Raw genomic sequence first — 12,409 nt, 5'->3', positions numbered from 1 at the left:
GATAACAACGATGAACGAACATCGCAGAAAGAATCAGTACAACTTCACGCTTAATGGCATCTTTCAATTCAGAGAAATCTCATGGATTTAGTGTATACATCTTAGAGTTCGGATAACATCAGAATGAAGCCGGGGGATCGTGATGGCCACGAAACTGCAAAGCTGCAGGAGATGACTTTATTTAGAAAACATACAATTCCAATAAAAGTTTTCCTCTCCTCTCTTGAGTTGTCACTGGATGTTTATAATGTCTTTTTCTTGGCAAATGTTTTACATAAAAAATTTTCATCATAATGTGTTGTTTCAACACCATGTATAGTTATTCAATCAATTTGCCAAAGGAAAAAGGGTGTTGTTATTCAAAAATTTCGAAATTTTTCCACAGTAACTGTGAAAGCTCTATTGTTTTAAATCATCCCAAGCTCAAGTATATACCTTCAAATAACAATATCTGAAATTTCACTTCAATTGGTTGAGTGGATAGATGGCTAGGGGCTCATATATAGGGGAAGTTTTTATGACCATCCTGTATACATATATATTATAAGGCAGGCCTATACACATACAAACAAAGATTTCAGTTAAAAAAACTACTACATGTGCAAAATTACCTTATGCACATGAAAAGATTCTCCCAACTCAGTAAAACTGAATGATGTTAGACTAATTGAACTAGCTTTCCAATGCATATCATATTTAGAAAGCAGTTATAAATGCATATGAATTCTGAATAAAATTCAAGATAAATTTATTGAAAATGAATTTTAAACAAGTTTTAATAAATTAAATGATTTAAGTATAGGCTAAAGTTTTTGTCAGAACAGATATATTAAAAGAGACTTTTATCATTTTGCATTGTAACTTCCCTTGGCTTTCTCTTTCTGTGCTGATCCCCAAAATTTTCAGAAAAATTGAAGCTATTGACACATATATTAATTGCCAAATGATGACAGTTTTCATAGCAATTCTGATGGCAATGTTATTCTTTCTTATGCAATATTAATTTTAAGCAAATGTAAATATTTTGTTTGCAAGTAATATTCCTTACACTAACATAAAAGATATTCAAAATTGCAACATGCAGACTTTAATGAGAAAATGTTTGAAGCAAGTAATAATAATTCTTTTATAAGCATTAGTTTCATTCTTTCACTAAATCAACTTTCAAGTCTTAAGATACATAAAGAAAACTGATGGTTTGCAGTAGTTCTATCTGGCATATCTCAAACAGATTATTTATATGATAGTGATGCTCCTTGTGTTATGGTTTGCTACACTCTCAAAACAAATTTTGAGAGTGCAGCAAAACAATTTGGAGAATAACTTTTTGTAGATGACTGGTGAATTAATTATTCATAATAAGTGTTTGTGTTAACTGTTCATAAAGATTTCCTTTATGCTAATTGCCCATAAAGAGCAGAAATACAGCACTTGGTGCAAGCATTTTGTTACAGATCATCAAGGCATGAATTTTTTAAAATTTAACCATACTTTTATACAAATTTATTTATATGCTAATGGATATATTACACATGAAAAAATGGAAAGAAATTGTAATACTAATTCAATTTTTTTTGTATAATTCTTGTAAACTATAAATAATTTTTAAACTCAAAGAATAAAGTAAAATAACCAAATTTCAAACATTTTACATTAATCAATGAATTTCAAACATGTTTAAAGTTAAGCAGGTAATTAATACTTAATTGGAAAAAAAGTTTTTCTTAATTACTAATACATACCACTTGGGCATATTGCTTATAAGTTTAAGGTTATCCATTTGAATTACATAAAACCAGCATGAAATTACAGCTTCAGTTAACACTATTCTATAGCTCAAACTCTTTAAGCTGATTTTCTATTTCAGTATTGTCCAAATATTTTCTGTTGGCCTGAGATCTAATGACTAGGCAGGCAACTGCAATTTTTAAATTGATTTAAAAGAAAGTTATTACTATCAGCGTGACGGAATAGTGAATTAGCAACCTGCAAAATGTAAACTTTTACAATGTGAAATCAAACTGCTGATATACAGCTCCATATCATAGGTGCAAAAGGATGCTTACTGTTGCTGTAGTACAATATGGTTTAAATTTTTCATTATGTTAGTAATGAGGCTCATTTATTGGGTATCAAAGAAAATGTAATTTCATTACAGATACTGTATTTAACGGTATATAAACCGCACCCTTATTTAGAAGGCCCCCCACACAAGGGAAAAAAGTTTCAATGTACCACAATAACTTAAAATGTGGTTTCTTTTAGTTCTCAGTTTTCTTGCCAGACATGATGATGACAGACAGTTTTCATAGCAATTCTGATGGCAATGTTGTTCTTCCTTATGCAATAATAATTTTAAGCGCATGTAAATAGTTTGTTTGCAAGTAATATTCCTTACACTAACATAAAAGATATTCAAAATTGCAACATGCAGACTTTAATGAGAAAAAGTTTAAAGCAAATATTTATTTTTTAATACAGTTTTATATTTTTATTGGCTAATTGTGTTTTTAGCTTTAGTGCTTTTAAAAAATCTATATAAAATTGTTAAAATGATTAACACTTTATAAAATTTAGAAATGAACAGGGTTGCCACTCAAACAGGAGAATGAAATTCCCTGACTTTTCCAGGTTTTCCAGGTGTGTTTCAAGAAAATTCCAGTCTATCCGCGTAATGTACGTTGGCTGTGCTAAGAGGTAAATTAATTACGGTATTACTTGTATTGTGTAGCAAATTCACTTAATTATTCAATAAATCCCAGAGGACATTTATTCTTAATTATTCTTGGTATACTTTGTTTGATAATTTTGTTTAGTTTTCCACTTAAGAAACTTAATAAAATTTAAGATATATATATTGGATAACAAATGTATGTTTTATTTAATTATTACTCATGATCATCACCAGTTTAACACGAGGCTAATCCGGTCCTTATAAATCACAACGCAATGCTAAATAGTTAAGTTAGATTTTAGGTAAATTTAATTTGCGTGAGGTATGTTCTTAAAAAGCACCTTAACACTTGAAAACACAAATATAATTATAATAGTTGTTGTTTTCTCCACTGAAGATTGAGATTAGAATCTTCCCAATCTGGGATAAAATAAGGCTTTTTTTGCAGACATTCTGCAGCTAAACGAAAGAAAGAAATCTATTTTAATAAATTGAGGTATTTTATATTTATTTTGCAGCATACATAAGGAAAAACTATGTGCATTAAATTTCGTGATGGTATGTCATCATACTGCTATAATTAATTTCAGGATTATGCCAGAGAAAATTTCCTGCAATTTGGAAATATTATTTACTAATGATAAATAAATTTAGAGGGAAGAAGCAACATTAAATTATATGAATAACATAAAAATAATTATTTAAAAATTGAATTAGAATAATCAACGATATTTTAGGGAATATAGTTATATTACATGGCTAGCCTAGATGACTGATTACTATTTTTTTATTTTACTGCAAAGTGGCAAGGTATTTATTAAAAAGAAAAGAAAAAAAAAAAAAAAAAAGGTTTAAAAAGATTTTGCGGTAAAATTCTAGTATACGGTAAGGCTTTGGCGGTAAAATTCTAGTATACGGTAAGGCTTTGGCACGATTTTGAAAATTGTCGCCAAGACCAAAATGACCCGTTTACTGCGCATCAAGATGTCGCCAAATCCCATTATTATCTAACCAAAGAACGTCTATGTAAAGAAGAAAAGGTTCCATACAAGTAAAATGCTATTACGACGCTAGAATGCGGAGGGAAAATTTGCCAAGGGATTTGGCGACGGAACCTGGCGGCCAGAATTTCCCTCTCCGCGATGTGTACAGGAAATTGAGAAACACGTGTTAAGAAGAAACGCTTTTTGACAAAAAGAAAACTACGAAAATCCGTTTTTAAATTATTGCAAAAAAATCCAAGAAGAAACGTTTTATCAAAGGACGTTTCTTCTTGGATTTTTCGCAATAATTTTAAAAACGGATTTTCGTAGTTTCTTTCCCCCCCTGAAAATAACTAATCCATGAATTAATTTACTTGCGCAAAAAAATATTTTCTTTTCCTTTAGAGTTTAACCACTTGCGCTAAGACTAAACTTCACGGTTGCGGTGCCGTGCGCTACAATATAACAAGCCGTAAAGTGTCTCATTTATGCCGCTCCACATCTGCGAGTGCAATCCAGAGCTGTAACTCGAGAAATTAACAATCTCGTTGTTAGGCGTCGCGTGCACCACATTATTTTCATTTTTGCGATAAATGCTTATCAACGTGGTGTTCACGTCGCTCGCGGTTTGAGACAAAAGCATCTTGACGTGCGTGGCACGTCTTTTTAAGCGCAAGTGGTTAAAGAAATTTTAAACGATATTCATTTTATGAACTCTTGATAACGTGACCTTCGAACTTCGACACCGGTTTCGAGCTTTGGCAACAGATATATCAGACATGCACAGCTGTTTTCCCTCTATGATGGAACGGAGCCACAGCCACGTCTGTTGCAGAGAGGTTTTCCTTCTTTACAATACATATTCTTTGATTCTAACCTCCATGGTACCGTATAATAGGATTAAACCCATTTTGTTTTATTCATTCTTTAGTTCATGCATTGCACATGCGATTCTCGAGAATATTGGAAACCAAAAGTTGCGGGAAAGTTGCTTTGCCTTTCTAAAAGACAATCAAATTGGAGCTGCGAAAATTGGCTCTATGCCAGCTACCCGAATGACACTCACGTGATACATAATTCGCCAAAAAAGTTACCTCTTCCGACGTCGGCGCAAAAATCGCTTTTTTTGGCGGGATCGTTGTATGAACTTCCCTGACTTTTCCAGATTTTGACAAAAATACTTAAATTCCCTGACTTTTCCCTGAATATTTTGGTCAATTTTCGAATTCCCTGACTTTTCCCGGTTCTCCAGGTAGCGTGGCAACCCTGAATGAAGTTAATTTTAAAAATATGATTGTACTGCTGTAAATTTCTGTAAATATGTAAACTCGTTTGATTATATTGCTGTTTTCATGTACTGTTGTGATATTGTGCGTTGTTTTATTTATTTAATTTTTCAGCGTTCGTACACATTTCTGCACACACAAATTAAGGACATTTAAGGACCATTAATGAAAAAAAATTAAGAACCTATGAGCAAATAGGAACTGAATAAATTCAATTAAAAATATTATCTATGCCTGAACTTCACTTTTGTAATACCATCCTAAAAATAAATAGATCCGTAAGTAGGATACATTATTATTAAACCAAACTTAATCAACATTATTATTAATAAGCTTGAGAATAAAAAAAACTTTATGAAATTTTCAAGTAGCATTAAATATTTTACATTTATGATAATTGGACATATTTGAAAGAAGACAAGTGAAATTTTATTTGCATTTTACTAACAGTTAGCTATATGATTTTTTTTTTTTTTTTTAAGTCACATTTTGTTACCTACTTGCTCAGCCTAGAGGTTTAGTAAATAGTAAGCAGATTTTATGTCAAATGGCATAGGTTAAAATGAGAACTAAAATCATAATCAGCATGATTCATAGCAAAAGACTAGCTGTTGTCACCATTGCCTAGAGAGAGACTTGTTGATTAAAACAAACCTGAAAGGCCTGATGTAGGCACATTTGCCTTCCAGAATTTGTGACTCAGTTAATATACTTTAAGGTTCTAATAAGCCACTAAAGCATCAGAGGAGATAAGCAGTTTCTCATTATTTTAAGTCTCCCTATATGCGATGAATAATTTTTACATTTTTGTGTTTGATTTTGTGACCACGGTAAGGGTGTTAATAAAAGGCAATACCTCGCTTTAATATGCCGAGATAATTTTTTAGTTACAAGTAATTAAATTAGGTATTAGATAACCTTAGTCATTATGGATTTACATTTATTAAGTTTTATTTATTTTTTAACAATATTTGGTAATAAAGCCCTATTAAAATCACAATCTAATAAAATTTCATAGTTTAAAATACATGTAATTTATGACATTTATTCTTAAACAATATTAGGATAATAACACATTAAAAGCTACAAAACATAATGTTTTGTAGCAACAACACTCAAGAAAATATTTATGTCTTTTTAATTTGAAGCCTTCCCAGACATTTAGGCTAATTTATATTGATTTTCTTCTCTTTAAGCATCTTTTCTAACAAATAGAAATTTATCTCAATACGCAAAAGAATGTCCTCACTAGTTTCTGCGTGTTTTATCTCCTAACCTGTCAACCTCTCTACAATGTACCTAAGAGGGTTTTATTTGATACGGTAAAAGTTAAATAGTTCAAAGGCAGATGTAAAGCAGATTATCGCTATGTCTGAAAGTAACTACAAAGTCAGACAAAGTTTTAAATAAGATTCTTATTTAAAAAGAACTTAGAACATAAAGGCATGTTCTTATGCTAACAAAATTAATTACAGCTCGTGGTGATGTAATTAAACAAGAAAAGTCAAATTCAAAATAAAAAGCCAGCGGTAATGCAAAGACAAATAATTACAAATTATCAGAGCTGGCAAGAACTAATGCAGGGAGCAAGCAAGTGGAGGTCAGAAACACACTCATGTCTTACACTTCAGAAATCTCAGTTTAAAAACTGTCTACGTGATTTGCATTCTGGTGAGAAAATAGGAATGGGAAATTATAGCAAAGGCTAAAATTGTAAACAAATATGTAATTTACATAATAATAACTGTACATATCTCTGAAGAATAATTTTCTTTCTCTTTATGTATTCAGTTTCATTCTTCCATGTTTACTTTTCATTTTAGAATTTTTGGATTTAATTAAAGATTTCTGTTATTCTAAATAAACTAAATGCATTTAGAATGTATACAAAAAGTGGCTATTTTATTTCTTTACTAAAATGAACATTGAGAACAGATATAAAATATATATGATAAAGTCTGGTTACAGAGCTGATATAGCATAATTTTTAGAATTTAGTGACACAACGAGCAAGAAAATCTAGAAATGGCAAAACTTTTAGAATCTAGAACAGGCACTGGAAGCAGAATTTAAGATCCACAGAGATTACATCAGGTAGGAAAATGTCTAATGCCAGCCCTATGTATGATGCTTTAAGACATATTAGATGACTCTTTTAAATTGTCAGTTTTCAATTTCTTTTTTAATAAAAAAAATTCCTTTCTTTAATGCCTATCCATATAAGATTAGAAGCATTTTTGATATTTTCCATGCTTGTGTCTAGTGAAAAGTAGAGAAAATAAAGGGAACAAAAAATGTTAAGAAAAAGAGTCTAGTATCAGAAGTAAAACATTAAACTATAATGTTTTCATTGTTCTTCTAGATGTTCCCGCAAAAGTAAGAAATTATGTGTTTAATAGCATGGAGATATTTTCTCGAATCTTCTAGAATTGTGGATCTATAAATCTTGCCTCCATACCTTTCTAAACTTTCCAAGCTGCAATGTCTTAAATCCTAAAGAAAAATTATCCCTACCAATTCTGTAACAGCATAAAGCCAGAAATATTTTGAAAAACAAATGAGAGGAAAAAAGTATAAAATTAATTTTATAGAGAAAACCAGGGCTTAATTTCTAAAATTAGATGTACCGGAGCCTTGTTGAAAAAGGCTTACTGTTGGAAAAGAGGAACAAAAATAACTAATCAATTATTAAAAGCATTAATAATTAATTATTAAAATAATTCTATAATTAATGCTTAAAGTAATTAAATAGTTTAAATTAAAATTTAACAAAATATGAAGAGAGAAATTAAAACTTAATAAGCGATTTTTAATGTAATTTTATTAATAAAAATTTTTTTTGAAATCAAATTTCTACTGAAATTTTGTTCAGGTACATAAAAGAAGTGTCACAGCTTTCTTATTTAGGGCTCCGGTTAGAATTAAATTTATCCGCAAAACTAAGAAATAACGGAGCAGGGCTCCGGTGGACTGGGGCGCAATTTAAGCTCTGGAGAAAACTGATGCATATTCTGAAAATTTTGAAGTAATTACATGGGGCAGGGTTGCCACTCAAATAGGAAAATGAAATTCCCTGAAAATTCCCAGGTGTGTTTTAAGAAAATTCCAGTCTATCTGCGTAATGCACATTGGCTGTGCTAATTAATTATGGTACCACTTGAAAACACAAAAATTTGCCAATTACATATGACTTATAATATATAATCCCCAAAACATTACTATTATAACTATAATAGGAGTTGTTTTCTCCGCTGAAGATTCAGATTAGAATCTGCCCAATTTGGATAAAAAATGTCTTTTTTTGAAGATATTTTTCAGCTAAACGAAAGAATCTATTTAATGATATTTTAAAATAAATTCAGGTATTTTATATTTATTTAGTAGCATGCATAAGCAAAACATATATGCATTAAATTTCATGATGGTATGTCATCATACTACTAGAATTAATGTCAGGATTATGCTGAAAAACTTTCCTGAAATTTGAAGGTTTTATTTACTAATTAATAACAAATAAATTTAGAGAGAAGAAGCAACATTAAATGACATAAATAACATTAAAATAAAGATAATTATTTAAAAATTAATTGGAATAATCAACGATATTTTGGCTTTTACATTAAAGGGTTAGCCTAGGTGACTGTTTACTATTTTTTTATTTTACTGCAAAATGACAAATAAGGCATTTATTAAAAAAAAGGGAGGGTTCAAAAGATTTTGTGGTAAAATCCTAGTACAATCAAAAGTCGTTAATCCGGACGCCCATAATCCGGAACGATCTTTAATCCGGACCTCAAAGCTACAAACTTTCTGCGCATGAGTGAACACATGTGCATATGCATTTATGCATGCACATTTAATGTATAACAGACGGATAATTAGATAATTTTCAGTTAATGTTGCAGATTGAGTTGTTCCTTAATCTTCGAATTGGATCCGGCTTATTATTTTTTGCAGATTGTTAGAGCAATTTTATAAAAGTAAGCTTGAACTTTCAATTATGTCAAATAGAATTTCTGATGCTGGTTACTGCCAAAGGATCTACAAAGCGAATGCATGTTTCGATGTCCATAAAACAAAAAGTGGAATTGCTGCAAAAAATGGATAAAGGCATATCCTTTGTTTCTCTAACCATTCCGAAATCTGTTTATCAATTTCACACTGCTCTGCGGGGAAGGGGAACGCCACGGCGCACAATGAAATGGAAGTTTATCTGTCAGCACTATCCTTATCTTCAGGGCAGATGTTTTTATTTTATTCGGCTTATAGTTCATTACTAAATGTAGTATTTCATCTCCATGTACTCTGTCTTTGATATGATTTAAATCAAATTCATTATAAATATCATGTATGCACATCAAATAGTTTTCTGGTTGCAATTTTCTAATTTCGACTATGCGTAATGTATGCTTTACGCATGCGTGCATTAAAAGAAATGTTTAATAAAGTAAACAAATAAATATTAAGCATTTTTTTTTTTTGTAAATTTTGATACCCTTTAGATCATAATTGCTCTTTATTTCATAAATTACGGTTTCATATTTTTAATTTTATAATTTCTGCAAGCCATCTTACCAGATTTAAACTGATGATCTACAATCCGGAATCGCCGAAGTTCCGATGAGTCCGGATTAAAGACTTTTGACTGTATGCGCTACGGCCTTGGCACGATTTTGAAAATTGTCGCCAACACCAAAATGACCCGTTTACTGCTCATCATAATATCCCCAAATCCCGTGTATACGGTACATGGAGGCTATTCTAACCTCCATGTTGCCCTATACTAGGATTAAACCGTTTTATTTTATATGAGAATATGTATTTTCCTTAGTTCAACATGCACTGCATATGCGCATGGAAGTCTCTTGATACTCGAGCTTACTGGAAACCAAAAGTTGCTGAAAACTTCCTTTGACTTTCTCTCAAGACAATCTGATTGGAGCAGCAAAAATTGGCTCTATGCCAGCTGACCGAATGATGCTCATGCAATACATAATTCACCTAGAAAGTGATCGGTTCCAATGTCGGCGCAAAACTCGCTTTTTTATGGGGATAATCTGTATGAAATTCCCTGAATTTTTTGGTCAATTTTCAAATTTCCTGACTTTTTACGGTTTTCCACGTAGCGTGGCAACCCTGATGGGAAAAACTCTTACCATGAAAAAATTCAAAATAATTTTTTAATTAATTACATAGCTATTTTGTTTTTGCTAAGAACTGTTTCATAAATGGTGCTTTATAGCATTATACCTCACTTATTTTTCACATTCAAAATATTGTATAATAAGTGGCCAAAATGGAACTTTATATTATGACAGCGAAAAATAAAAATGCTTTATTTTAATGTTATTTCTTAAATACAATTCCAAAAATATTACCATTATTTAAATGAAATTTATCAATGTGACAATGTTCTAAAAAAATCATCGAAACCTTCCCAGATCTCGGAATAAAAAATTTTCTATAGAAACTGATCTTAAAACCACTAAAATGTTGATAAGTTGCCAAATTTAGAACCGTGTAATAAAGGAATTCAATCCCCAAAAGCGAAAAGTTGTTTAAGAGCTCTTCATTAGAAAAAATGAAATAATTTTGAAACGCTCATGTTTCACTTCTTGTTCAAAATCTTGAGTATCCCATCATTTATATTAGAAATAAGAACAAATTATAACCCATGAATCCATTCAAAAGATAACCATATTTGTCAGTGGATCGCCAATAATATTCGTCAAAAATGTTAATTCACACTCAAAATGGCAGTCATAAAAGCAGACAGAAATTTCAGATGATTAAAATTAAGGATCTTCTGCCAATTTTGGCTGAAATTAAGGACCAAAAATCAATCCCAAAAAACTTAAGGACCGTACGAACCCTGATTTTTGCTTGCATTTAGGAGAACAGTTTTCAGGTTTATTTTGAGCATAATTGAATTTTTGGTCACATATTTTATATATAGTGTTTTTCCCCCCTCTGAATATAGAATTGTAGACCTTTCAACTTTGAACCCAGCAGGGCCTAGAAAAGCACAATCAGAATGCAAGATATGAACAAAAACACCTCTTGATGGTCTTCTGTCCCTATGTTAACAATATTTGGCGATTCTCATTAACCACTTGCGCTGAAAAGACATACCACACACATCGAGATGCTCATATCTCAAACCACGCGCAAAAATGAAAATAACGTGGTGCATACGTTGCCTAACAACGAGATTGTTTATTTCTCGAGTTACAGCTCTGGATTGCACTTGTAGACATGGAGCACCGTAAATGAGACACTTTACCGCTTGTTATATTGTAGCGCATGGCACCACAACCGTGAAGTTTAGTCGTAGTGCAAGTGGTTAATTTGATATGGGAAAAGCACATTTTTGAAAACATAAGAATTACCTCCTCCCCTAAAGCTTCTAGATGCTCATACAGCACCATGTAAATATAGCTCAAACAACCAGGATGAGTCAATTGCCATTCAGCACAAATATGTAAGCAGGATTTGAAAATAATAAACTATCTTACAACATTTCCCAGCTTATAGAAATGTTTTGATTCAAAAGCATCATCAAACTGTTCATAATGCTATTTGATATAGGGATAGTATTTATTTTTATTGGTTACACATACTGGGGAATAAGCTAAAAAATTACTTTCTCTTACTTTTATATAAAAAAGTATACTGCATAAGCACAGCCTCAAGTATATTTCATTATTATTTTATTTAGCAATGGCAAAAACTAATTACAGGAAATTTATGAATGAAAATTCCTAAATACCTATAATATGAATACCATATTAAATTCTGAAGATTTATGTTCCCAGTGTAAGTCTTGGCACATGTTGAAGATATTTAGACACATAAAATGATGATGTCCCTGTTATTTGCAGATGTCAGATAATATAAATGACCGAATTCTATCTATTCAAAAATTTTGCCACAGAATGTTTTGGAGCAGTAAAATTCATCTTGCACTCTTTTTACAGTCAAATCAAAACAGCAAAAGCAAAGTTGAAAATTTAATGCTATTTTTTTAAATATGTAAAATATAAATAAATGATATTATAATTTTATTTACATATCTGGAACACCAACTATCTGGATTTATTGAACAATTATAAGATATTCTTCAATGAGCTCATTTTTCTTAAAAAAGAAAAAGAAAAGAAAAAGTTCATTCCTGTTTAGTAAATTTCTGCATTGTTAAACTTATTGTATTTCAAGATAGTACTTTTCTGCATCTTTTCTCCTTTAACAGAAAACTGACGGGAAAAAACATGCAGTTTTTTTTTTCGAAGGTAGGTCTATACATAGACCTATTGGCATTTACAGAGTGACTTGAGTAACAAATTTAATATTTCAAAATTTATTACATACATTCTGGACAATTTGGAATTTTTCTTTACATACAGAAAGTATATATTCCATTTTCACTAAAAGACAACACCGAAAAAAAAAAAAAAAATCTGAATTAA

General features: G+C 30.8%; 1 protein-coding gene across 1 annotated transcript in view; it reads right to left on the bottom strand.

Annotated features, from left to right (window-relative positions):
- Nucleotides 1-12,409, bottom strand: part of LOC118200957 (kinesin-like protein KIF11) — a 134,347-nt gene that overhangs the window by 11,659 nt on the left and 110,279 nt on the right. The window lies entirely within an intron of this gene.

Source organism: Stegodyphus dumicola, chromosome 4 (assembly GCF_044657685.1).
Source record: "Stegodyphus dumicola isolate Sdum_Otavi_A_Nest chromosome 4, ASM4465768v1".
NCBI lineage: Eukaryota > Metazoa > Arthropoda > Arachnida > Araneae > Eresidae > Stegodyphus > Stegodyphus dumicola.
The sequence above is the reverse complement of the archived record's forward strand: the minus strand, read 5'-3'. Positions and strand labels throughout refer to the sequence as shown.